The following is a 17,409-nucleotide window of genomic DNA, read 5'->3' on the forward strand; positions in this document are numbered from 1 at the left end:
CCTCCGGACCGGGAAAAAGCATAAAAAAGGGGAAGATGCCAACGACACATGGTTTTCCCAAGTGGTCACCCACCTAAGTACTAGCCATGCCCGATGTTGCTTAACTTCGGTGATCGGACGAGAACCGGTGTGTTCAACATGGTATGGTCGTTGACAAGCATCGCCGACGCTCGCACGCATCAAGAACCACCGTCCCCTTCAGCGTCCACCCAAGAAAAAGGACTTTTCGCTCTTCTTCCCCCACCTACTCCACCCACCCCTTAGGTCTAAAAATAGAACAAGACTACGCACCACCGAAGGCAAGCCTCCTCCGGACCGGGAAAAAGCATAAAAAAGGGGAAGATGCCAACGACACATGGTTTTCCCAAGTGGTCACCCACCTAAGTACTAGCCATGCCCGATGTTGCTTAACTTCGGTGATCGGACGAGAACCGGTGTGTTCAACATGGTATGGTCGTTGACAAGCATCGCCGACGCCCGCACGCATCAAGAACCACCGTCGTCTTCAGCGTCCACCCAAGAAAAAGGACTTTTCGCTCTTCTTCCCCAACCTACTCCAACCACCCTTAGGTCTAAAAATAGAACAAGACTACGCACCACCGAAGGCAAGCCTCCTCCGGACCGGGAAAAAGCATAAAAAAGGGGAAGATGCCAACGACACATGGTTTTCCCAAGTGGTCACCCACCTAAGTACTAGCCATGCCCGATGTTGCTTAACTTCGGTGATCGGACGAGAACCGGTGTGTTCAACATGGTATGGTCGTTGACAAGCATCGCCGACGCTCGCACGCATCAAGAACCACCGTCGTCTTCAGTGTCCACCCAAGAAAAAGGACTTTTCGCTCTTCTTCCCCCACCTACTCCAGCCCCCCTTAGGTCTAAAAATAGAACAAGACTACGCACCACCGCAGTCAAGCCTCCTCCGGACCGGGAAAAAGCATAAAAAAGGGGAAGATGCCAACGACACATGGTTTTCCCAAGTGGTCACCCACCTAAGTACTAGCCATGCCCGATGTTGCTTAACTTCGGTGATCGGACGAGAACCGGTGTGTTCAACATGGTATGGTCGTTGACAAGCATCGCCCATGCTCGCACGCATCAAGAACCACCGTCGTCTTCAGCGTCCACCCAAGAAAAAGGACTTTTCGCTCTTCTTCCCCCACCTACTCCATCCACCCTTTGGTCTAAAAATAGAACAAGACTACGCACCACCGAAGTCAAGCCTTCTCCGGACCGGGAAAAAGCATGAAAAAGGGGAAGATGCCAACGACACATGGTTTTCCCAAGTGGTCACCCACCTAAGTACTAGCCATGCCCGATGTTGCTTAACTTCGGTGATCGGACGAGAACCGGTGTGTTCAACATGGTATGGTCGTTGACAAGCATCGCCCATGCTCGCACGCATCAAGAACCACCGTCGTCTTCAGCGTCCACCCAAGAAAAAGGACTTTTCGCTCTTCTTCCCCCACCTACTCCATCCACCCTTTGGTCTAAAAATAGAACAAGACTACGCACCACCGAAGTCAAGCCTTCTCCGGACCGGGAAAAAGCATGAAAAAGGGGAAGATGCCAACGACACATGGTTTTCCCAAGTGGTCACCCACCTAAGTACTAGCCATGCCCGATGTTGCTTAACTTCGGTGATCGGACGAGAACCGGTGTGTTCAACATGGTATGGTCGTTGACAAGCATCGCCGACGCTCGCACGCATCAAGAACCACCGTCCTCTTCAGCGTCCACCCAAGAAAAAGGACTTTTCGCTCTTCTTCCCCCACCTACCCCATCCACCCCTTAGGTCTAAAAATAGAACAAGACTACGCACCACCGCAGTCAAGCCTCCTCCGGACCGGGAAAAAGCATAAAAAAGGGGAAGATGCCAACGACACATGGTTTTCCCAAGTGGTCACCCACCTAAGTACTAGCCATGCCCGATGTTGCTTAACTTCGGTGATCGGACGAGAACCGGTGTGTTCAACATGGTATGGTCGTTGACAAGCATCGCCGACGCTCGCACGCATCAACAACCACCGTCGTCTTCAGCGTCCACCCAAGAAAAAGGACTTTTCGCTCTTCTTCCCCCACCTACTCCAGCCACCCCTTAGGTCTAAAAATAGAACAAGACTTCGCACCACCGCAGTCAAGCCTCCTCCGGACCGGGAAAAAGCATAAAAAAGGGGAAGATGCCAACGACACATGGTTTTCCCAAGTGGTCACCCACCTAAGTACTAGCCATGCCCGATGTTGCTTAACTTCGGTGATCGGACGAGAACCGGTGTGTTCAACATGGTATGGTCGTTGACAAGCATCGCCGACGCTCGCACGCATCAACAACCACCGTCGTCTTCAGCGTCCACCCAAGAAAAAGGACTTTTCGCTCTTCTTCCCCCACCTACCCCATCCACCCCTTAGGTCTAAAAATAGAACAAGACTACGCACCACCGAAGTCAAGCCTCCTCCGGACCGGGAAAAAGCATAAAAAAGGGGAAGATGCCAACGACACATGGTTTTCCCAAGTGGTCACCCACCTAAGTACTAGCCATGCCCGATGTTGCTTAACTTCGGTGATCGGACGAGAACCGGTGTGTTCAACATGGTATGGTCGTTGACAAGCATCGCCGACGCTCGCACGCATCAAGAACCACCGTCCTCTTCAGCGTCCACCCAAGAAAAAGGACTTTTCGCTCTTCTTCCCCCACCTACCCCATCCACCCCTTAGGTCTAAAAATAGAACAAGACTACGCACCACCGCAGTCAAGCCTCCTCCGGACCGGGAAAAAGCATAAAAAAGGGGAAGATGCCAACGACACATGGTTTTCCCAAGTGGTCACCCACCTAAGTACTAGCCATGCCCGATGTTGCTTAACTTCGGTGATCGGACGAGAACCGGTGTGTTCAACATGGTATGGTCGTTGACAAGCATCGCCGACGCTCGCACGCATCAAGAACCACCGTCCTCTTCAGCGTCCACCCAAGAAAAAGGACTTTTCGCTCTTCTTCCCCCACCTACCCCATCCACCCCTTAGGTCTAAAAATAGAACAAGACTACGCACCACCGCAGTCCAGCCTCCTCCGGACCGGGAAAAAGCATAAAAAAGGGGAAGATGCCAACGACACATGGTTTTCCCAAGTGGTCACCCACCTAAGTACTAGCCATGCCCGATGTTGCTTAACTTCGGTGATCGGACGAGAACCGGTGTGTTCAACATGGTATGGTCGTTGACAAGCATCGCCCATGCTCGCACGCATCAAGAACCACCGTCGTCTTCAGCGTCCACCCAAGAAAAAGGACTTTTCGCTCTTCTTCCCCCACCTACTCCATCCACCCTTTGGTCTAAAAATAGAACAAGACTACGCACCACCGAAGTCAAGCCTTCTCCGGACCGGGAAAAAGCATGAAAAAGGGGAAGATGCCAACGACACATGGTTTTCCCAAGTGGTCACCCACCTAAGTACTAGCCATGCCCGATGTTGCTTAACTTCGGTGATCGGACGAGAACCGGTGTGTTCAACATGGTATGGTCGTTGACAAGCATCGCCCATGCTCGCACGCATCAAGAACCACCGTCGTCTTCAGCGTCCACCCAAGAAAAAGGACTTTTCGCTCTTCTTCCCCCACCTACTCCAGCCACCCCTTAGGTCTAAAAATAGAACAAGACTACGCACCACCGCAGTCCAGCCTCCTCCGGACCGGGAAAAAGCATAAAAAAGGGGAGGTGCCAACGACACATGGTTTTCCCAAGTGGTCACCCACCTAAGTACTAGCCATGCCCGATGTTGCTTAACTTCGGTGATCGGACGAGAACCGGTGTGTTCAACATGGTATGGTCGTTGACAAGCATCGCCGACGCTCGCACGCATCAAGAACCACCGTCGTCTTCAGTGTCCACCCAAGAAAAAGGACTTTTCGCTCTTCTTCCACCACCTACTCCGACCACCCCTTAGGTCTAAAAATAGAACAAGACTACGCACCACCGAAGTCAAGCCTCCTCTGGACCGGGAAAAAGCATAAAAAAGGGGAAGATGCCAACGACACATGGTTTTCCCAAGTGGTCACCCACCTAAGTACTAGCCATGCCCGATGTTGCTTAACTTCGGTGATCGGACGAGAACCGGTGTGTTCAACATGGTATGGTCGTTGACAAGCATCGCCGACGCTCGCACGCATCAAGAACCACCGTCGTCTTCAGCGTCCACCCAAGAAAAAGGACTTTTCGCTCTTCTTCCCCCACCTACCCCATCCACCCCTTAGGTCTAAAAATAGAACAAGACTACGCACCACCGCAGTCAAGCCTCCTCCGGACCGGGAAAAAGCATAAAAAAGGGGAAGATGCCAACGACACATGGTTTTCCCAAGTGGTCACCCACCTAAGTACTAGCCATGCCCGATGTTGCTTAACTTCGGTGATCGGACGAGAACCGGTGTGTTCAACATGGTATGGTCGTTGACAAGCATCGCCGACGCTCGCACGCATCAACAACCACCGTCGTCTTCAGCGTCCACCCAAGAAAAAGGACTTTTCGCTCTTCTTCCCCCACCTACTCCAGCCACCCCTTAGGTCTAAAAATAGAACAAGACTACGCACCACCGCAGTCCAGCCTCCTCCGGACCGGGAAAAAGCATAAAAAAGGGGAGGTGCCAACGACACATGGTTTTCCCAAGTGGTCACCCACCTAAGTACTAGCCATGCCCGATGTTGCTTAACTTCGGTGATCGGACGAGAACCGGTGTGTTCAACATGGTATGGTCGTTGACAAGCATCGCCGACGCTCGCACGCATCAAGAACCACCGTTGTCTTCAGTGTCCTCCCAAGAAAAAGGACTTTTCGCTCTTCTTCCCCCACCTACTCCAGCCACCCCTTAGGTCTAAAAATAGAACAAGACTACGCACCACCGCAGTCCAGCCTCCTCCGGACCGGGAAAAAGCATAAAAAAGGGGAGGTGCCAACGACACATGGTTTTCCCAAGTGGTCACCCACCTAAGTACTAGCCATGCCCGATGTTGCTTAACTTCGGTGATCGGACGAGAACCGGTGTGTTCAACATGGTATGGTCGTTGACAAGCATCGCCGACGCTCGCACGCATCAAGAACCACCGTCGTCTTCAGCGTCCACCCAAGAAAAAGGACTTTTCGCTCTTCTTCCCCCACCTACTCCACCCACCCCTTAGGTCTAAAAATAGAACAAGACTACGCACCACCGCAGTCAAGCCTCCTCCGGACCGGGAAAAAGCATAAAAAAGGGGAAGATGCCAACGACACATGGTTTTCCCAAGTGGTCACCCACCTAAGTACTAGCCATGCCCGATGTTGCTTAACTTCGGTGATCGGACGAGAACCGGTGTGTTCAACATGGTATGGTCGTTGACAAGCATCGCCGACGCTCGCACGCATCAAGAACCACCGTTGTCTTCAGTGTCCTCCCAAGAAAAAGGACTTTTCGCTCTTCTTCCCCCACCTACTCCAGCCACCCCTTAGGTCTAAAAATAGAACAAGACTACGCACCACCGCAGTCCAGCCTCCTCCGGACCGGGAAAAAGCATAAAAAAGGGGAGGTGCCAACGACACATGGTTTTCCCAAGTGGTCACCCACCTAAGTACTAGCCATGCCCGATGTTGCTTAACTTCGGTGATCGGACGAGAACCGGTGTGTTCAACATGGTATGGTCGTTGACAAGCATCGCCGACGCTCGCACGCATCAAGAACCACCGTCGTCTTCAGCGTCCACCCAAGAAAAAGGACTTTTCGCTCTTCTTCCCCCACCTACTCCACCCACCCCTTAGGTCTAAAAATAGAACAAGACTACGCACCACCGCAGTCAAGCCTCCTCCGGACCGGGAAAAAGCATAAAAAAGGGGAAGATGCCAACGACACATGGTTTTCCCAAGTGGTCACCCACCTAAGTACTAGCCATGCCCGATGTTGCTTAACTTCGGTGATCGGACGAGAACCGGTGTGTTCAACATGGTATGGTCGTTGACAAGCATCGCCGACGCTCGCACGCATCACGAACCACCGTCGTCTTCAGTGTCCACCCAAGAAAAAGGATTCTCCGCTCTTCTTCCCCCACCTACTCCAGCCATCCCTTAGGTCTAAAAATAGAACAAGACTACGCACCACCGCAGTCAAGCCTCCTCTGGACCGGGAAAAAGCATAAAAAGGGGGGAGATGCCAACGACACATGGTTTTCCCAAGTGGTCACCCACCTAAGTACTAGCCATGCCCGATGTTGCTTAACTTCGGTGATCGGACGAGAACCGGTGTGTTCAACATGGTATGGTCGTTGACAAGCATCGCCGACGCTCGCACGCATCAAGAACCACCGTCGTCTTCAGCGTCCACCCAAGAAAAAGGACTTTTCGCTCTTCTTCCCCCACCTACTCCAGCCACCCCTTAGGTCTAAAAATAGAACAAGACTTCGCACCACCGCAGTCAAGCCTCCTCCGGACCGGGAAAAAGCATAAAAAAGGGGAGGTGCCAACGACACATGGTTTTCCCAAGTGGTCACCCACCTAAGTACTAGCCATGCCCGATGTTGCTTAACTTCGGTGATCGGACGAGAACCGGTGTGTTCAACATGGTATGGTCGTTGACAAGCATCGCCGACGCTCGCACGCATCAAGAACCACCGTCCTCTTCAGCGTCCACCCAAGAAAAAGGACTTTTCGCTCTTCTTCCCCCACCTACCCCATCCACCCCTTAGGTCTAAAAATAGAACAAGACTTCGCACCACCGCAGTCAAGCCTCCTCCGGACCGGGAAAAAGCATAAAAAAGGGGAAGATGCCAACGACACATGGTTTTCCCAAGTGGTCACCCACCTAAGTACTAGCCATGCCCGATGTTGCTTAACTTCGGTGATCGGACGAGAACCGGTGTGTTCAACATGGTATGGTCGTTGACAAGCATCGCCGACGCTCGCACGCATCAAGAACCACCGTCGTCTTCAGCGTCCACCCAAGAAAAAGGACTTTTCGCTCTTCTTCCCCCACCTACCCCATCCACCCCTTAGGTCTAAAAATAGAACAAGACTTCGCACCACCGCAGTCAAGCCTCCTCCGGACCGGGAAAAAGCATAAAAAAGGGGAAGATGCCAACGACACATGGTTTTCCCAAGTGGTCACCCACCTAAGTACTAGCCATGCCCGATGTTGCTTAACTTCGGTGATCGGACGAGAACCGGTGTGTTCAACATGGTATGGTCGTTGACAAGCATCGCCGACGCTCGCACGCATCAAGAACCACCGTCGTCTTCAGCGTCCACCCAAGAAAAAGGACTTTTCGCTCTTCTTCCCCCACCTACTCCAGCCTCCCCTTAGGTCTAAAAATAGAACAAGACTACGCACCACCGAAGTCAAGCCTCCTCCGGACCGGGAAAAAGCATAAAAAAGGGGAAGATGCCAACGACACATGGTTTTCCCAAGTGGTCACCCACCTAAGTACTAGCCATGCCCGATGTTGCTTAACTTCGGTGATCGGACGAGAACCGGTGTGTTCAACATGGTATGGTCGTTGACAAGCATCGCCGACGCTCGCACGCATCAACAACCACCGTTGTCTTCAGTGTCCTCCCAAGAAAAAGGACTTTTCGCTCTTCTTCCCCCACCTACTCCAGCCACCCCTTAGGTCTAAAAATAGAACAAGACTACGCACCACCGCAGTCCAGCCTCCTCCGGACCGGGAAAAAGCATAAAAAAGGGGAGGTGCCAACGACACATGGTTTTCCCAAGTGGTCACCCACCTAAGTACTAGCCATGCCCGATGTTGCTTAACTTCGGTGATCGGACGAGAACCGGTGTGTTCAACATGGTATGGTCGTTGACAAGCATCGCCGACGCTCGCACGCATCAAGAACCACCGTCGTCTTCAGCGTCCACCCAAGAAAAAGGACTTTTCGCTCTTCTTCCCCCACCTACTCCACCCACCCCTTAGGTCTAAAAATAGAACAAGACTACGCACCACCGCAGTCAAGCCTCCTCCGGACCGGGAAAAAGCATAAAAAAGGGGAAGATGCCAACGACACATGGTTTTCCCAAGTGGTCACCCACCTAAGTACTAGCCATGCCCGATGTTGCTTAACTTCGGTGATCGGACGAGAACCGGTGTGTTCAACATGGTATGGTCGTTGACAAGCATCGCCGACGCTCGCACGCATCACGAACCACCGTCGTCTTCAGTGTCCACCCAAGAAAAAGGATTCTCCGCTCTTCCCCCACCTACTCCGACCACCCCTTAGGTCTAAAAATAGAACAAGACTACGCACCACCGAAGTCAAGCCTCCTCTGGACCGGGAAAAAGCATAAAAAGGGGGGAGATGCCAACGACACATGGTTTTCCCAAGTGGTCACCCACCTAAGTACTAGCCATGCCCGATGTTGCTTAACTTCGGTGATCGGACGAGAACCGGTGTGTTCAACATGGTATGGTCGTTGACAAGCATCGCCGACGCTCGCACGCATCAAGAACCACCGTCGTCTTCAGCGTCCACCCAAGAAAAAGGACTTTTCGCTCTTCTTCCCCCACCTACTCCAGCCACCCTTCAGGTCTAAAAATAGAACAAGACTACGCACCACCGAAGTCAAGCCTCCTTTCGGACCGGGAAAAAGCATAAAAAAGGGGAAGAATGCCAACGACACATGGTTTTCCCAAGTGGTCACCCACCTAAGTACTAGCCATGCCCGATGTTGCTTAACTTCGGTGATCGGACGAGAACCGGTGTGTTCAACATGGTATGGTCGTTGACAAGCATCGCCGACGCTCGCACGCATCAAGAACCACCGTCGTCTTCAGTGTCCACCCAAGAAAAAGGACTTTTCGCTCTTCTTCCACCACCTACTCCGACCACCCCTTAGGTCTAAAAATAGAACAAGACTACGCACCACCGAAGTCAAGCCTCCTCTGGACCGGGAAAAAGCATAAAAAAGGGGAAGATGCCAACGACACATGGTTTTCCCAAGTGGTCACCCACCTAAGTACTAGCCATGCCCGATGTTGCTTAACTTCGGTGATCGGACGAGAACCGGTGTGTTCAACATGGTATGGTCGTTGACAAGCATCGCCGACGCTCGCACGCATCACGAACCACCGTCGTCTTCAGTGTCCACCCAAGAAAAAGGATTCTCCGCTCTTCCCCCACCTACTCCGACCACCCCTTAGGTCTAAAAATAGAACAAGACTACGCACCACCGCAGTCAAGCCTCCTCCGGACCGGGAAAAAGCATAAAAAAGGGGAAGATGCCAACGACACATGGTTTTCCCAAGTGGTCACCCACCTAAGTACTAGCCATGCCCGATGTTGCTTAACTTCGGTGATCGGACGAGAACCGGTGTGTTCAACATGGTATGGTCGTTGACAAGCATCGCCGACGCTCGCACGCATCAAGAACCACCGTTGTCTTCAGTGTCCTCCCAAGAAAAAGGACTTTTCGCTCTTCTTCCCCCACCTACTCCAGCCACCCCTTAGGTCTAAAAATAGAACAAGACTACGCACCACCGCAGTCCAGCCTCCTCCGGACCGGGAAAAAGCATAAAAAAGGGGAGGTGCCAACGACACATGGTTTTCCCAAGTGGTCACCCACCTAAGTACTAGCCATGCCCGATGTTGCTTAACTTCGGTGATCGGACGAGAACCGGTGTGTTCAACATGGTATGGTCGTTGACAAGCATCGCCGACGCTCGCACGCATCAAGAACCACCGTCGTCTTCAGCGTCCACCCAAGAAAAAGGACTTTTCGCTCTTCTTCCCCCACCTACTCCAGCCACCCCTTAGGTCTAAAAATAGAACAAGACTACGCACCACCGCAGTCCAGCCTCCTCCGGACCGGGAAAAAGCATAAAAAAGGGGAGGTGCCAACGACACATGGTTTTCCCAAGTGGTCACCCACCTAAGTACTAGCCATGCCCGATGTTGCTTAACTTCGGTGATCGGACGAGAACCGGTGTGTTCAACATGGTATGGTCGTTGACAAGCATCGCCGACGCTCGCACGCATCAAGAACCACCGTTGTCTTCAGTGTCCTCCCAAGAAAAAGGACTTTTCGCTCTTCTTCCCCCACCTACTCCAGCCACCCCTTAGGTCTAAAAATAGAACAAGACTACGCACCACCGCAGTCCAGCCTCCTCCGGACCGGGAAAAAGCATAAAAAAGGGGAGGTGCCAACGACACATGGTTTTCCCAAGTGGTCACCCACCTAAGTACTAGCCATGCCCGATGTTGCTTAACTTCGGTGATCGGACGAGAACCGGTGTGTTCAACATGGTATGGTCGTTGACAAGCATCGCCGACGCTCACACGCATCAAGAACCACCGTCGTCTTCAGTGTCCACCCAAGAAAAAGGATTCTCCGCTCTTCTTCCCCCACCTACTCCAGCCATCCCTTAGGTCTAAAAATAGAACAAGACTACGCACCACCGCAGTCAAGCCTCCTCTGGACCGGGAAAAAGCATAAAAAAGGGGAAGATGCCAACGACACATGGTTTTCCCAAGTGGTCACCCACCTAAGTACTAGCCATGCCCGATGTTGCTTAACTTCGGTGATCGGACGAGAACCGGTGTGTTCAACATGGTATGGTCGTTGACAAGCATCGCCGACGCTCGCACGCATCAAGAACCACCGTTGTCTTCAGTGTCCTCCCAAGAAAAAGGACTTTTCGCTCTTCTTCCCCCACCTACTCCAGCCACCCCTTAGGTCTAAAAATAGAACAAGACTACGCACCACCGCAGTCCAGCCTCCTCCGGACCGGGAAAAAGCATAAAAAAGGGGAGGTGCCAACGACACATGGTTTTCCCAAGTGGTCACCCACCTAAGTACTAGCCATGCCCGATGTTGCTTAACTTCGGTGATCGGACGAGAACCGGTGTGTTCAACATGGTATGGTCGTTGACAAGCATCGCCGACGCTCACACGCATCAAGAACCACCGTCGTCTTCAGTGTCCACCCAAGAAAAAGGATTCTCCGCTCTTCTTCCCCCACCTACTCCAGCCATCCCTTAGGTCTAAAAATAGAACAAGACTACGCACCACCGCAGTCAAGCCTCCTCTGGACCGGGAAAAAGCATAAAAAAGGGGAAGATGCCAACGACACATGGTTTTCCCAAGTGGTCACCCACCTAAGTACTAGCCATGCCCGATGTTGCTTAACTTCGGTGATCGGACGAGAACCGGTGTGTTCAACATGGTATGGTCGTTGACAAGCATCGCCGACGCTCGCACGCATCACGAACCACCGTCGTCTTCAGTGTCCTCCCAAGAAAAAGGACTTTTCGCTCTTCTTCCCCCACCTACTCCAGCCCCCCTTAGGTCTAAAAATAGAACAAGACTACGCACCACCGCAGTCCAGCCTCCTCCGGACCGGGAAAAAGCATAAAAAAGGGGAGGTGCCAACGACACATGGTTTTCCCAAGTGGTCACCCACCTAAGTACTAGCCATGCCCGATGTTGCTTAACTTCGGTGATCGGACGAGAACCGGTGTGTTCAACATGGTATGGTCGTTGACAAGCATCGCCGACGCTCGCACGCATCAAGAACCACCGTCGTCTTCAGCGTCCACCCAAGAAAAAGGACTTTTCGCTCTTCTTCCCCCACCTACTCCACCCACCCCTTAGGTCTAAAAATAGAACAAGACTACGCACCACCGCAGTCAAGCCTCCTCCGGACCGGGAAAAAGCATAAAAAAGGGGAAGATGCCAACGACACATGGTTTTCCCAAGTGGTCACCCACCTAAGTACTAGCCATGCCCGATGTTGCTTAACTTCGGTGATCGGACGAGAACCGGTGTGTTCAACATGGTATGGTCGTTGACAAGCATCGCCGACGCTCGCACGCATCACGAACCACCGTCGTCTTCAGTGTCCACCCAAGAAAAAGGATTCTCCGCTCTTCTTCCCCCACCTACTCCAGCCATCCCTTAGGTCTAAAAATAGAACAAGACTACGCACCACCGCAGTCAAGCCTCCTCTGGACCGGGAAAAAGCATAAAAAGGGGGGAGATGCCAACGACACATGGTTTTCCCAAGTGGTCACCCACCTAAGTACTAGCCATGCCCGATGTTGCTTAACTTCGGTGATCGGACGAGAACCGGTGTGTTCAACATGGTATGGTCGTTGACAAGCATCGCCGACGCTCGCACGCATCAAGAACCACCGTCGTCTTCAGTGTCCTCCCAAGAAAAAGGACTTTTCGCTCTTCTTCCCCCACCTACTCCAGCCCCCCTTAGGTCTAAAAATAGAACAAGACTACGCACCACCGCAGTCCAGCCTCCTCCGGACCGGGAAAAAGCATAAAAAAGGGGAGGTGCCAACGACACATGGTTTTCCCAAGTGGTCACCCACCTAAGTACTAGCCATGCCCGATGTTGCTTAACTTCGGTGATCGGACGAGAACCGGTGTGTTCAACATGGTATGGTCGTTGACAAGCATCGCCGACGCTCGCACGCATCAAGAACCACCGTCGTCTTCAGCGTCCACCCAAGAAAAAGGACTTTTCGCTCTTCTTCCCCCACCTACTCCACCCACCCCTTAGGTCTAAAAATAGAACAAGACTTCGCACCACCGCAGTCAAGCCTCCTCCGGACCGGGAAAAAGCATAAAAAAGGGGAGGTGCCAACGACACATGGTTTTCCCAAGTGGTCACCCACCTAAGTACTAGCCATGCCCGATGTTGCTTAACTTCGGTGATCGGACGAGAACCGGTGTGTTCAACATGGTATGGTCGTTGACAAGCATCGCCGACGCTCGCACGCATCAAGAACCACCGTCGTCTTCAGCGTCCACCCAAGAAAAAGGACTTTTCGCTCTTCTTCCCCCACCTACTCCACCCACCCCTTAGGTCTAAAAATAGAACAAGACTACGCACCACCGCAGTCAAGCCTCCTCCGGACCGGGAAAAAGCATAAAAAAGGGGAAGATGCCAACGACACATGGTTTTCCCAAGTGGTCACCCACCTAAGTACTAGCCATGCCCGATGTTGCTTAACTTCGGTGATCGGACGAGAACCGGTGTGTTCAACATGGTATGGTCGTTGACAAGCATCGCCGACGCTCGCACGCATCAAGAACCACCGTCGTCTTCAGTGTCCACCCAAGAAAAAGGATTCTCCGCTCTTCTTCGCCCACCTACTCCAGCCACCCCATTAGGTCTAAAAATAGAACAAGACTACGCACCACCGCAGTCAAGCCTCCTCCGGACCGGGAAAAAGCATAAAAAAGGGGAAGATGCCAACGACACATGGTTTTCCCAAGTGGTCACCCACCTAAGTACTAGCCATGCCCGATGTTGCTTAACTTCGGTGATCGGACGAGAACCGGTGTGTTCAACATGGTATGGTCGTTGACAAGCATCGCCGACGCTCGCACGCATCAAGAACCACCGTCGTCTTCAGCGTCCACCCAAGAAAAAGGACTTTTCGCTCTTCTTCGCCCACCTACTCCAGCCACCCCATTAGGTCTAAAAATAGAACAAGACTACGCACCACCGAAGTCAAGCCTCCTCCGGACCGGGAAAAAGCATAAAAAAGGGGAAGATGCCAACGACACATGGTTTTCCCAAGTGGTCACCCACCTAAGTACTAGCCATGCCCGATGTTGCTTAACTTCGGTGATCGGACGAGAACCGGTGTGTTCAACATGGTATGGTCGTTGACAAGCATCGCCGACGCTCGCACGCATCAAGAACCACCGTCCTCTTCAGCGTCCATCCAAGAAAAAGGACTTTTCGCTCTTCTTCGCCCACCTACTCCAGCCACCCCATTAGGTCTAAAAATAGAACAAGACTACGCACCACCGAAGTCAAGCCTCCTCCGGACCGGGAAAAAGCATAAAAAAGGGGAAGATGCCAACGACACATGGTTTTCCCAAGTGGTCACCCACCTAAGTACTAGCCATGCCCGATGTTGCTTAACTTCGGTGATCGGACGAGAACCGGTGTGTTCAACATGGTATGGTCGTTGACAAGCATCGCCGACGCTCGCACGCATCAAGAACCACCGTCGTCTTCAGCGTCCACCCAAGAAAAAGGACTTTTCGCTCTTCTTCCCCCACCTACTCCAGCCATCCCTTAGGTCTAAAAATAGAACAAGACTACGCACCACCGCAGTCAAGCCTCCTCCGGACCGGGAAAAAGCATAAAAAAGGGGAAGATGCCAACGACACATGGTTTTCCCAAGTGGTCACCCACCTAAGTACTAGCCATGCCCGATGTTGCTTAACTTCGGTGATCGGACGAGAACCGGTGTGTTCAACATGGTATGGTCGTTGACAAGCATCGCCGACGCTCGCACGCATCAAGAACCACCGTCGTCTTCAGCGTCCACACAAGAAAAAGGACTTTTCGCTCTTCTTCGCCCACCTACTCCAGCCACCCCATTAGGTCTAAAAATAGAACAAAACTACGCACCACCGAAGTCCAGCCTCCTCCGGACCGGGAAAAAGCATAAAAAAGGGGAAGATGCCAACGACACATGGTTTTCCCAAGTGGTCACCCACCTAAGTACTAGCCATGCCCGATGTTGCTTAACTTCGGTGATCGGACGAGAACCGGTGTGTTCAACATGGTATGGTCGTTGACAAGCATCGCCGACGCTCGCACGCATCAAGAACCACCGTCGTCTTCAGCGTCCACCCAAGAAAAAGGACTTTTCGCTCTTCTTCCCCCACCTACTCCAGCCATCCCTTAGGTCTAAAAATAGAACAAGACTACGCACCACCGCAGTCAAGCCTCCTCCGGACCGGGAAAAAGCATAAAAAAGGGGAAGATGCCAACGACACATGGTTTTCCCAAGTGGTCACCCACCTAAGTACTAGCCATGCCCGATGTTGCTTAACTTCGGTGATCGGACGAGAACCGGTGTGTTCAACATGGTATGGTCGTTGACAAGCATCGCCGACGCTCGCACGCATCAAGAACCACCGTCGTCTTCAGTGTCCACCCAAGAAAAAGGACTTTTCGCTCTTCTTCCCCCACCTACTCCGACACCCCTTAGGTCTAAAAATAGAACAAGACTACGCACCACCGCAGTCAAGCCTCCTCCGGACCGGGAAAAAGCATAAAAAAAAGGGGAAGATGCCAACGACACATGGTTTTCCCAAGTGGTCACCCACCTAAGTACTAGCCATGCCCGATGTTGCTTAACTTCGGTGATCGGACGAGAACCGGTGTGTTCAACATGGTATGGTCGTTGACAAGCATCGCCGACGCTCGCACGCATCAAGAACCACCGTCCTCTTCAGTGTCCACTCAAGAAAAAGGACTTTTCGCTCTTCTTCCCCCACCTACTCCAGCCACCCCTTTGGTCTAAAAATAGAACAAGACTACGCACCACCGAAGTCAAGCCTCCTCCGGACCGGGAAAAAGCATAAAAAAGGGGAAGATGCCAACGACACATGGTTTTCCCAAGTGGTCACCCACCTAAGTACTAGCCATGCCCGATGTTGCTTAACTTCGGTGATCGGACGAGAACCGGTGTGTTCAACATGGTATGGTCGTTGACAAGCATCGCCGACGCTCGCACGCATCAAGAACCACCGTCGTCTTCAGCGTCCACCCAAGAAAAAGGACTTTTCGCTCTTCTTCGCCCACCTACTCCAGCCACCCCATTAGGTCTAAAAATAGAACAAGACTACGCACCACCGAAGTCAAGCCTCCTCCGGACCGGGAAAAAGCATAAAAAAGGGGAAGATGCCAACGACACATGGTTTTCCCAAGTGGTCACCCACCTAAGTACTAGCCATGCCCGATGTTGCTTAACTTCGGTGATCGGACGAGAACCGGTGTGTTCAACATGGTATGGTCGTTGACAAGCATCGCCGACGCTCGCACGCAACAAGAACCACCGTCGTCTTCAGCGTCCACCCAAGAAAAAGGACTTTTCGCTCTTCTTCCCCCACCTACTTCAGCCACCCCTTAGGTCTAAAAATAGAACAAGACTACGCACCACCGCAGTCAAGCCTCCGCCGGACCGGGAAAAAGCATAAAAAAGGGGAAGATGCCAACGACACATGGTTTTCCCAAGTGGTCACCCACCTAAGTACTAGCCATGCCCGATGTTGCTTAACTTCGGTGATCGGACGAGAACCGGTGTGTTCAACATGGTATGGTCGTTGACAAGCATCGCCGACGCTCGCACGCAACAAGAACCACCGTCGTCTTCAGCGTCCACCCAAGAAAAAGGACTTTTCGCTCTTCTTCCCCCACCTACTTCAGCCACCCCTTAGGTCTAAAAATAGAACAAGACTACGCACCACCGCAGTCAAGCCTCCGCCGGACCGGGAAAAAGCATAAAAAAGGGGAAGATGCCAACGACACATGGTTTTCCCAAGTGGTCACCCACCTAAGTACTAGCCATGCCCGATGTTGCTTAACTTCGGTGATCGGACGAGAACCGGTGTGTTCAACATGGTATGGTCGTTGACAAGCATCGCCGACGCTCGCACGCATCAAGAACCACCGTCGTCTTCAGCGTCCATCCAAGAAAAAGGACTTTTCGCTCTTCTTCCCCCACCTACTCCAGCCACCCCTTAGGTCTAAAAATAGAACAAGACTACGCACCACCGCAGTCAAGCCTCCTCCGGACCGGGAACAAGCATAAAAAAGGGGAAGATGCCAACGACACATGGTTTTCCCAAGTGGTCACCCACCTAAGTACTAGCCATGCCCGATGTTGCTTAACTTCGGTGATCGGACGAGAACCGGTGTGTTCAACATGGTATGGTCGTTGACAAGCATCGCCGACGCCCGCACGCATCAAGAACCACCGTCGTCTTCAGCGTCCATCCAAGAAAAAAGATTCTCCGCTCTCCTTCCCCCACCTACTCCATCCACCCCTTAGGTCTAAAAATAGAACAAGACTACGCACCACCGAAGTGAAGCCTCCTCCGGACCGGGAACAAGCATAAAAAAGGGGAAGATGCCAACGACACATGGTTTTCCCAAGTGGTCACCCACCTAAGTACTAGCCATGCCCGATGTTGCTTAACTTCGGTGATCGGACGAGAACCGGTGTGTTCAACATGGTATGGTCGTTGACAAGCATCGCCGACGCCCGCACGCATCAAGAACCACCGTCGTCTTCAGCGTCCATCCAAGAAAAAAGATTCTCCGCTCTCCTTCCCCCACCTACTCCATCCACCCCTTAGGTCTAAAAATAGAACAAGACTACGCACCACCGAAGTGAAGCCTCCTCCGGACCGGGAAAAAGCATAAAAAAGGGGAAGATGCCAACGACACATGGTTTTCCCAAGTGGTCACCCACCTAAGTACTAGCCATGCCCGATGTTGCTTAACTTCGGTGATCGGACGAGAACCGGTGTGTTCAACATGGTATGGTCGTTGACAAGCATCGCCGACGCTCGCACGCAACAAGAACCACCGTCGTCTTCAGTGTCCACCCAAGAAAAAGGACTTTTCGCTCTTC

General features: G+C 52.3%; 57 non-coding genes across 57 annotated transcripts; all 57 read right to left on the minus strand.

The window, feature by feature from the left end:
• Positions 1 to 36: 36 nt before the first annotated feature.
• Positions 37 to 155, minus strand: LOC128716596 (5S ribosomal RNA). Its single transcript, XR_008410075.1, has one exon. It is a non-coding gene; the product is annotated as a 5S ribosomal RNA (ribosomal RNA).
• A 188-nt stretch (positions 156 to 343) lies between these two features.
• On the minus strand, positions 344 to 462 carry LOC128716597 (5S ribosomal RNA). The gene has a single exon (XR_008410076.1). It is a non-coding gene; the product is annotated as a 5S ribosomal RNA (ribosomal RNA).
• A 187-nt stretch (positions 463 to 649) lies between these two features.
• Positions 650 to 768, minus strand: LOC128716598 (5S ribosomal RNA). Its single transcript, XR_008410077.1, has one exon. It is a non-coding gene; the product is annotated as a 5S ribosomal RNA (ribosomal RNA).
• Positions 769 to 955: 187 nt separating this feature from the next.
• LOC128716599 (5S ribosomal RNA) lies at positions 956 to 1,074 on the minus strand. The gene has a single exon (XR_008410078.1). It is a non-coding gene; the product is annotated as a 5S ribosomal RNA (ribosomal RNA).
• Positions 1,075 to 1,261: 187 nt separating this feature from the next.
• Positions 1,262 to 1,380, minus strand: LOC128716600 (5S ribosomal RNA). The gene has a single exon (XR_008410079.1). It is a non-coding gene; the product is annotated as a 5S ribosomal RNA (ribosomal RNA).
• Positions 1,381 to 1,567: 187 nt separating this feature from the next.
• LOC128716601 (5S ribosomal RNA) lies at positions 1,568 to 1,686 on the minus strand. Its single transcript, XR_008410080.1, has one exon. It is a non-coding gene; the product is annotated as a 5S ribosomal RNA (ribosomal RNA).
• Positions 1,687 to 1,874: 188 nt separating this feature from the next.
• On the minus strand, positions 1,875 to 1,993 carry LOC128716602 (5S ribosomal RNA). The gene has a single exon (XR_008410081.1). It is a non-coding gene; the product is annotated as a 5S ribosomal RNA (ribosomal RNA).
• Positions 1,994 to 2,181: 188 nt separating this feature from the next.
• Positions 2,182 to 2,300, minus strand: LOC128716603 (5S ribosomal RNA). Its single transcript, XR_008410082.1, has one exon. It is a non-coding gene; the product is annotated as a 5S ribosomal RNA (ribosomal RNA).
• Positions 2,301 to 2,488: 188 nt separating this feature from the next.
• LOC128716605 (5S ribosomal RNA) lies at positions 2,489 to 2,607 on the minus strand. Its single transcript, XR_008410084.1, has one exon. It is a non-coding gene; the product is annotated as a 5S ribosomal RNA (ribosomal RNA).
• A 188-nt stretch (positions 2,608 to 2,795) lies between these two features.
• LOC128716606 (5S ribosomal RNA) lies at positions 2,796 to 2,914 on the minus strand. Its single transcript, XR_008410085.1, has one exon. It is a non-coding gene; the product is annotated as a 5S ribosomal RNA (ribosomal RNA).
• A 188-nt stretch (positions 2,915 to 3,102) lies between these two features.
• LOC128716607 (5S ribosomal RNA) lies at positions 3,103 to 3,221 on the minus strand. The gene has a single exon (XR_008410086.1). It is a non-coding gene; the product is annotated as a 5S ribosomal RNA (ribosomal RNA).
• A 187-nt stretch (positions 3,222 to 3,408) lies between these two features.
• Positions 3,409 to 3,527, minus strand: LOC128716608 (5S ribosomal RNA). Its single transcript, XR_008410087.1, has one exon. It is a non-coding gene; the product is annotated as a 5S ribosomal RNA (ribosomal RNA).
• Positions 3,528 to 3,714: 187 nt separating this feature from the next.
• Positions 3,715 to 3,833, minus strand: LOC128716610 (5S ribosomal RNA). The gene has a single exon (XR_008410088.1). It is a non-coding gene; the product is annotated as a 5S ribosomal RNA (ribosomal RNA).
• Positions 3,834 to 4,021: 188 nt separating this feature from the next.
• LOC128716420 (5S ribosomal RNA) lies at positions 4,022 to 4,140 on the minus strand. Its single transcript, XR_008409912.1, has one exon. It is a non-coding gene; the product is annotated as a 5S ribosomal RNA (ribosomal RNA).
• A 188-nt stretch (positions 4,141 to 4,328) lies between these two features.
• Positions 4,329 to 4,447, minus strand: LOC128716421 (5S ribosomal RNA). The gene has a single exon (XR_008409913.1). It is a non-coding gene; the product is annotated as a 5S ribosomal RNA (ribosomal RNA).
• A 187-nt stretch (positions 4,448 to 4,634) lies between these two features.
• Positions 4,635 to 4,753, minus strand: LOC128716422 (5S ribosomal RNA). The gene has a single exon (XR_008409914.1). It is a non-coding gene; the product is annotated as a 5S ribosomal RNA (ribosomal RNA).
• Positions 4,754 to 4,940: 187 nt separating this feature from the next.
• Positions 4,941 to 5,059, minus strand: LOC128716423 (5S ribosomal RNA). Its single transcript, XR_008409915.1, has one exon. It is a non-coding gene; the product is annotated as a 5S ribosomal RNA (ribosomal RNA).
• Positions 5,060 to 5,247: 188 nt separating this feature from the next.
• Positions 5,248 to 5,366, minus strand: LOC128716424 (5S ribosomal RNA). Its single transcript, XR_008409916.1, has one exon. It is a non-coding gene; the product is annotated as a 5S ribosomal RNA (ribosomal RNA).
• Positions 5,367 to 5,553: 187 nt separating this feature from the next.
• LOC128716426 (5S ribosomal RNA) lies at positions 5,554 to 5,672 on the minus strand. Its single transcript, XR_008409918.1, has one exon. It is a non-coding gene; the product is annotated as a 5S ribosomal RNA (ribosomal RNA).
• A 188-nt stretch (positions 5,673 to 5,860) lies between these two features.
• Positions 5,861 to 5,979, minus strand: LOC128716427 (5S ribosomal RNA). The gene has a single exon (XR_008409919.1). It is a non-coding gene; the product is annotated as a 5S ribosomal RNA (ribosomal RNA).
• A 188-nt stretch (positions 5,980 to 6,167) lies between these two features.
• Positions 6,168 to 6,286, minus strand: LOC128716428 (5S ribosomal RNA). Its single transcript, XR_008409920.1, has one exon. It is a non-coding gene; the product is annotated as a 5S ribosomal RNA (ribosomal RNA).
• A 187-nt stretch (positions 6,287 to 6,473) lies between these two features.
• LOC128716429 (5S ribosomal RNA) lies at positions 6,474 to 6,592 on the minus strand. Its single transcript, XR_008409921.1, has one exon. It is a non-coding gene; the product is annotated as a 5S ribosomal RNA (ribosomal RNA).
• Positions 6,593 to 6,780: 188 nt separating this feature from the next.
• Positions 6,781 to 6,899, minus strand: LOC128716430 (5S ribosomal RNA). Its single transcript, XR_008409922.1, has one exon. It is a non-coding gene; the product is annotated as a 5S ribosomal RNA (ribosomal RNA).
• A 188-nt stretch (positions 6,900 to 7,087) lies between these two features.
• On the minus strand, positions 7,088 to 7,206 carry LOC128716432 (5S ribosomal RNA). Its single transcript, XR_008409923.1, has one exon. It is a non-coding gene; the product is annotated as a 5S ribosomal RNA (ribosomal RNA).
• A 188-nt stretch (positions 7,207 to 7,394) lies between these two features.
• Positions 7,395 to 7,513, minus strand: LOC128716433 (5S ribosomal RNA). Its single transcript, XR_008409924.1, has one exon. It is a non-coding gene; the product is annotated as a 5S ribosomal RNA (ribosomal RNA).
• A 187-nt stretch (positions 7,514 to 7,700) lies between these two features.
• On the minus strand, positions 7,701 to 7,819 carry LOC128716434 (5S ribosomal RNA). The gene has a single exon (XR_008409925.1). It is a non-coding gene; the product is annotated as a 5S ribosomal RNA (ribosomal RNA).
• Positions 7,820 to 8,007: 188 nt separating this feature from the next.
• Positions 8,008 to 8,126, minus strand: LOC128716435 (5S ribosomal RNA). Its single transcript, XR_008409926.1, has one exon. It is a non-coding gene; the product is annotated as a 5S ribosomal RNA (ribosomal RNA).
• Positions 8,127 to 8,311: 185 nt separating this feature from the next.
• LOC128716436 (5S ribosomal RNA) lies at positions 8,312 to 8,430 on the minus strand. Its single transcript, XR_008409927.1, has one exon. It is a non-coding gene; the product is annotated as a 5S ribosomal RNA (ribosomal RNA).
• A 190-nt stretch (positions 8,431 to 8,620) lies between these two features.
• LOC128716438 (5S ribosomal RNA) lies at positions 8,621 to 8,739 on the minus strand. The gene has a single exon (XR_008409929.1). It is a non-coding gene; the product is annotated as a 5S ribosomal RNA (ribosomal RNA).
• A 188-nt stretch (positions 8,740 to 8,927) lies between these two features.
• On the minus strand, positions 8,928 to 9,046 carry LOC128716439 (5S ribosomal RNA). The gene has a single exon (XR_008409930.1). It is a non-coding gene; the product is annotated as a 5S ribosomal RNA (ribosomal RNA).
• A 185-nt stretch (positions 9,047 to 9,231) lies between these two features.
• LOC128716440 (5S ribosomal RNA) lies at positions 9,232 to 9,350 on the minus strand. Its single transcript, XR_008409931.1, has one exon. It is a non-coding gene; the product is annotated as a 5S ribosomal RNA (ribosomal RNA).
• A 187-nt stretch (positions 9,351 to 9,537) lies between these two features.
• LOC128716441 (5S ribosomal RNA) lies at positions 9,538 to 9,656 on the minus strand. The gene has a single exon (XR_008409932.1). It is a non-coding gene; the product is annotated as a 5S ribosomal RNA (ribosomal RNA).
• A 187-nt stretch (positions 9,657 to 9,843) lies between these two features.
• LOC128716442 (5S ribosomal RNA) lies at positions 9,844 to 9,962 on the minus strand. The gene has a single exon (XR_008409933.1). It is a non-coding gene; the product is annotated as a 5S ribosomal RNA (ribosomal RNA).
• Positions 9,963 to 10,149: 187 nt separating this feature from the next.
• LOC128716443 (5S ribosomal RNA) lies at positions 10,150 to 10,268 on the minus strand. The gene has a single exon (XR_008409934.1). It is a non-coding gene; the product is annotated as a 5S ribosomal RNA (ribosomal RNA).
• A 188-nt stretch (positions 10,269 to 10,456) lies between these two features.
• LOC128716444 (5S ribosomal RNA) lies at positions 10,457 to 10,575 on the minus strand. Its single transcript, XR_008409935.1, has one exon. It is a non-coding gene; the product is annotated as a 5S ribosomal RNA (ribosomal RNA).
• Positions 10,576 to 10,762: 187 nt separating this feature from the next.
• LOC128716445 (5S ribosomal RNA) lies at positions 10,763 to 10,881 on the minus strand. The gene has a single exon (XR_008409936.1). It is a non-coding gene; the product is annotated as a 5S ribosomal RNA (ribosomal RNA).
• Positions 10,882 to 11,069: 188 nt separating this feature from the next.
• On the minus strand, positions 11,070 to 11,188 carry LOC128716446 (5S ribosomal RNA). Its single transcript, XR_008409937.1, has one exon. It is a non-coding gene; the product is annotated as a 5S ribosomal RNA (ribosomal RNA).
• A 186-nt stretch (positions 11,189 to 11,374) lies between these two features.
• LOC128716448 (5S ribosomal RNA) lies at positions 11,375 to 11,493 on the minus strand. Its single transcript, XR_008409938.1, has one exon. It is a non-coding gene; the product is annotated as a 5S ribosomal RNA (ribosomal RNA).
• Positions 11,494 to 11,681: 188 nt separating this feature from the next.
• On the minus strand, positions 11,682 to 11,800 carry LOC128716450 (5S ribosomal RNA). The gene has a single exon (XR_008409940.1). It is a non-coding gene; the product is annotated as a 5S ribosomal RNA (ribosomal RNA).
• Positions 11,801 to 11,988: 188 nt separating this feature from the next.
• LOC128716451 (5S ribosomal RNA) lies at positions 11,989 to 12,107 on the minus strand. The gene has a single exon (XR_008409941.1). It is a non-coding gene; the product is annotated as a 5S ribosomal RNA (ribosomal RNA).
• A 186-nt stretch (positions 12,108 to 12,293) lies between these two features.
• LOC128716452 (5S ribosomal RNA) lies at positions 12,294 to 12,412 on the minus strand. The gene has a single exon (XR_008409942.1). It is a non-coding gene; the product is annotated as a 5S ribosomal RNA (ribosomal RNA).
• A 187-nt stretch (positions 12,413 to 12,599) lies between these two features.
• LOC128716453 (5S ribosomal RNA) lies at positions 12,600 to 12,718 on the minus strand. Its single transcript, XR_008409943.1, has one exon. It is a non-coding gene; the product is annotated as a 5S ribosomal RNA (ribosomal RNA).
• A 188-nt stretch (positions 12,719 to 12,906) lies between these two features.
• Positions 12,907 to 13,025, minus strand: LOC128716454 (5S ribosomal RNA). The gene has a single exon (XR_008409944.1). It is a non-coding gene; the product is annotated as a 5S ribosomal RNA (ribosomal RNA).
• A 189-nt stretch (positions 13,026 to 13,214) lies between these two features.
• Positions 13,215 to 13,333, minus strand: LOC128716455 (5S ribosomal RNA). The gene has a single exon (XR_008409945.1). It is a non-coding gene; the product is annotated as a 5S ribosomal RNA (ribosomal RNA).
• Positions 13,334 to 13,522: 189 nt separating this feature from the next.
• LOC128716456 (5S ribosomal RNA) lies at positions 13,523 to 13,641 on the minus strand. Its single transcript, XR_008409946.1, has one exon. It is a non-coding gene; the product is annotated as a 5S ribosomal RNA (ribosomal RNA).
• A 189-nt stretch (positions 13,642 to 13,830) lies between these two features.
• On the minus strand, positions 13,831 to 13,949 carry LOC128716457 (5S ribosomal RNA). Its single transcript, XR_008409947.1, has one exon. It is a non-coding gene; the product is annotated as a 5S ribosomal RNA (ribosomal RNA).
• Positions 13,950 to 14,137: 188 nt separating this feature from the next.
• Positions 14,138 to 14,256, minus strand: LOC128716458 (5S ribosomal RNA). The gene has a single exon (XR_008409948.1). It is a non-coding gene; the product is annotated as a 5S ribosomal RNA (ribosomal RNA).
• Positions 14,257 to 14,445: 189 nt separating this feature from the next.
• Positions 14,446 to 14,564, minus strand: LOC128716459 (5S ribosomal RNA). The gene has a single exon (XR_008409949.1). It is a non-coding gene; the product is annotated as a 5S ribosomal RNA (ribosomal RNA).
• A 188-nt stretch (positions 14,565 to 14,752) lies between these two features.
• LOC128716461 (5S ribosomal RNA) lies at positions 14,753 to 14,871 on the minus strand. The gene has a single exon (XR_008409951.1). It is a non-coding gene; the product is annotated as a 5S ribosomal RNA (ribosomal RNA).
• A 189-nt stretch (positions 14,872 to 15,060) lies between these two features.
• LOC128716462 (5S ribosomal RNA) lies at positions 15,061 to 15,179 on the minus strand. The gene has a single exon (XR_008409952.1). It is a non-coding gene; the product is annotated as a 5S ribosomal RNA (ribosomal RNA).
• A 188-nt stretch (positions 15,180 to 15,367) lies between these two features.
• On the minus strand, positions 15,368 to 15,486 carry LOC128716464 (5S ribosomal RNA). Its single transcript, XR_008409953.1, has one exon. It is a non-coding gene; the product is annotated as a 5S ribosomal RNA (ribosomal RNA).
• A 189-nt stretch (positions 15,487 to 15,675) lies between these two features.
• Positions 15,676 to 15,794, minus strand: LOC128716465 (5S ribosomal RNA). The gene has a single exon (XR_008409954.1). It is a non-coding gene; the product is annotated as a 5S ribosomal RNA (ribosomal RNA).
• A 188-nt stretch (positions 15,795 to 15,982) lies between these two features.
• LOC128716466 (5S ribosomal RNA) lies at positions 15,983 to 16,101 on the minus strand. Its single transcript, XR_008409955.1, has one exon. It is a non-coding gene; the product is annotated as a 5S ribosomal RNA (ribosomal RNA).
• A 188-nt stretch (positions 16,102 to 16,289) lies between these two features.
• On the minus strand, positions 16,290 to 16,408 carry LOC128716467 (5S ribosomal RNA). Its single transcript, XR_008409956.1, has one exon. It is a non-coding gene; the product is annotated as a 5S ribosomal RNA (ribosomal RNA).
• Positions 16,409 to 16,596: 188 nt separating this feature from the next.
• On the minus strand, positions 16,597 to 16,715 carry LOC128716468 (5S ribosomal RNA). Its single transcript, XR_008409957.1, has one exon. It is a non-coding gene; the product is annotated as a 5S ribosomal RNA (ribosomal RNA).
• A 188-nt stretch (positions 16,716 to 16,903) lies between these two features.
• On the minus strand, positions 16,904 to 17,022 carry LOC128716469 (5S ribosomal RNA). The gene has a single exon (XR_008409958.1). It is a non-coding gene; the product is annotated as a 5S ribosomal RNA (ribosomal RNA).
• A 188-nt stretch (positions 17,023 to 17,210) lies between these two features.
• Positions 17,211 to 17,329, minus strand: LOC128716470 (5S ribosomal RNA). Its single transcript, XR_008409959.1, has one exon. It is a non-coding gene; the product is annotated as a 5S ribosomal RNA (ribosomal RNA).
• Between the last annotated feature and the right edge of the window lie 80 nt (positions 17,330 to 17,409).

This window comes from Anopheles marshallii, chromosome 3 (assembly GCF_943734725.1).
Source record: "Anopheles marshallii chromosome 3, idAnoMarsDA_429_01, whole genome shotgun sequence".
NCBI classification, from domain to species: Eukaryota; Metazoa; Arthropoda; class Insecta; order Diptera; family Culicidae; genus Anopheles; species Anopheles marshallii.